Source organism: Nematolebias whitei, chromosome 13, assembly GCF_014905685.2.
Source record: "Nematolebias whitei isolate Nwh7 chromosome 13, NemWhi1, whole genome shotgun sequence".
Classification (NCBI taxonomy): domain Eukaryota; kingdom Metazoa; phylum Chordata; class Actinopteri; order Cyprinodontiformes; family Rivulidae; genus Nematolebias; species Nematolebias whitei.
The window spans coordinates 24,558,961-24,562,211 of record NC_056510.1 but is presented as its reverse complement, the minus strand read 5'-3'; positions in this window follow the sequence as shown (position 1 = coordinate 24,562,211).

Below are 3,251 nucleotides of genomic sequence, written 5' to 3'. Positions count from 1 at the left end.
AGCAGACTCTGAAATCTCAGCTGTTAATAATGGAGACATGAAACAGAAAACGACTACTGATTTAAGGAAAAATGTCCTGATGTTGCCAAATTAAGCCAAAGACGAGTCCAGTCCCCATGAAAAGTAATTTCTTTTGTTTACAAATCAGACATGGGCAGTATTACATTTTTGTTGTTATTGTGTTACTGGTTACAGCGCAAGTGAATATTGGTGAAAATATTGAGCTTTGATGTTTACTGCACATATTGTGACTGCAACATTAAGATTCTCAGGAAGTATATGGAAGCTTGGCTGCCAAGTTTTTCTTACCTTTTTTTTATATTTGTTATCTCAGATAGTGTTCTGCATATTATATGCAACTGTAAAAAGTGATTATTTTATTGTAAATAAAAGTGAATAAAGGTGCTCATGTGATTTGATAATGTTTCTGTCTCTTTGTTGTCACAGTCAAACAAATACTGCCCTGCTGTGGTCATTGATGTACAAGCAACTGAAAAACAGGATTGATGATGTGTAAATGGACTGTATTTCTACAGCAACTTTTTATTTGATCAAGATGCTCAATGTGCTTTACATTACAATTTGTGCCCTCATTTACCCCTTCAGCTCTGCTAGAGCTCTACGAAGTTAACTGAACAAATCATTCTAAAGAGACTAATCAGTGTTTTAGATCGCATTCATGCACCGACAGGATACACATCAGAGGCAACGAGGGGTTCAGTGTCTTGCCCAGGGACACTTCAACGTGACTGCTGGTGGATTTGAACTTGCACAGGATGACGACTGCTCTAACCACTCAGCCACAGCCGCCCCTCCAGCAAACGTAGTTGCTGCAAACAGCTGTATACTTTTAACCAGTAAACTTGAAAGGACATTACTGATGCTGGTCATAAAATTAGAATATCATGAAAAAGTTGATTTATTTCAGTAATTCCATTCAAAAAGTGAAACTTGTATATTCATTCATTACACACAGACTGATGTATTTCCAATGTTTTATTTCTTTTAACGTTGATGATTATAACTGACAACTAATGAAAACCCAAAATTCAGTTTCTCAGAAAATTAGAATATTAAGACCAAATTAAAAACAGAGATTTTTAAAAATGTTAGCCAACTGAAAAGTATGAACATGAAAAGTATGAGCATGTACAGCACTCAATACTTAGCTGGGACTCCTTTTGCCTGGATTACTGCAGCAATGCGGCGTGTCACTGCTCAGGAGTTATGAGAGCCCAGGTTGCTCTGATAGTGGCCTTCAGCTCTTCTGAATTGTTGGGTCTGGTGTATCACATCTTCCTCTTCACAATACTCCATAGATTTTCTATGGGGTTATGGTCAGGTGAGATTGCTGGCCAATTAAGAACAGGGATACCATGGTCCTTAAACCAGGTACTGGAAGCTTTGGCACCATGTGCAGGTGCCAAGTCCTGTTTGAAAATGGAATCTGCATCTCCATAAAGTTGGTCAGCAGCAGGAAGGAGGAAGTGTTCTAAAACTTCCTGGTAGACGGCTGTGTTGACCTTGGACCTCAGAAAACACAAGTGGACCAACACCAGCAGATGACATGGCCCCAAGCCATCACTGACTATGGAAACTTGAGACTAGACCTCAAGCAAAGTGGATTCTGTGCCTCTCCTCTCTTCCTCCAGACTCTGGGACCTTGATTTCCAAAGGAAATGCAAAAATTTACTTTCATCAGAGAACATAACTTTGGACCACTCAGCAGCAGTCCCAGGCGAGATGCTTCTGACGCTGTCTCTTGTTCAAGAGTGGCTTGACAGAAGGAATGTGACAACTGAACCCCTTGTCTTGCATACATCTGTGCGTGGTGGTTCTTGAAGCACTGAATCCAGCTGCAGTCCACTCTTTGTGAATCTCCCCCACATTTTGGAATGGGTTTTGTTTCACCATTCTCTCCAGGGTGCGGTTACCCTATTGCTTGTACACACTTTTCTACCACATCTTTTCCTTCCCTTTGCCTCTCTATTAATGTGCTTGGACAGAGCTCCGTGAACAACCAGCTTCTTTAGCAATGACCTTTTGTGTCTTGCCCTCCTTGTGCAAGGTGTCAATGGTCATCTTTTGGACAATTGTCAAGTCAGCAGTCTCCCCCATGATTGTGTAGCCTACAGAACTAGACTGGGAGACCATTTAAATGCCTTTGAAGGTGTTGAGCTAATTAACTGATTAGACTGTGACTGTGGCACTAGGTGTCTTCAATACTGAACCTTTTTCAAATGTTTTGAGATACTGAATTTGGGGTTTTCATTAGTTGTCAGTTATAATCATTAAAATAAATAAACATTTTAAATATATCAGTATGTGTATAATGAATGAATATACAAGTTTCACTTTTTGAATGGAATTACTGAAATAAATCAACTTTTTCATGATATTCTATTTTTATGACCAGCACCAGTATACTGATTTGAAAGTCTCATGATTTATAAACAAAAGTGATTGTAAGAAAGTCCTTTGCAAAACTTAAATGCTTACCTGTAGTTGCTATTGGAAGATAAAGTGTTTTCAGTGTTGCAGCTAGACTATTGAGCCATGTAGCTCTACAGATCTCAGTAGTCTTCCTAATACATCAGTTAGTTATGGAGTTCCTCAGGGTTCAGTGATTGGACCAATACTCATCAATTTTTTCAGCAGCATGAGGTTAAATTTCTATTGTTAAGCTGATAATATTCTTTTATGATGATATTCACTTTTTGGTACTTTTTTGTGTACCCTTATTGCATGCTTTTTTGTATTTTCTTGTTGGCAAGTTGATTTTTTAGCGAGTCAAATCGGGTTTTCTCACCCTAAGCATTTCATTGTACTGTTAACCCTGTGTTAACCTTGCATATGACAAATAACTTGAACAAAGTCCATGCTCAATAATCCAGGTATACAATCCAACATTTTTCAGTAAGGTCATCTGGACAGTTTCTTTTTTTGTTTGTGCTGAAACGTTGCTGTGTGTTTCCTTGACTGATGAAGACTTCCGGACCGAAGGCGAAACGTTTCAGCACAAAAAAAAAAAAGAAACTTGACTTATTTTATCCATGACAACTGATCAATCCAGAATAGATTACGTCTCAAACTACATTTTCTGCACCCAAATTTAAATAAAATTGCTGCCGGAGCTTCCTGGAAATACACCATCTAGTTAACTGATTATCCTTAATGGCATTAAACTGGCCTCCAAAATTAATAATAAAAAACAATAACCTTGGAGTTAGTTTGACCAGGACATGTCAACT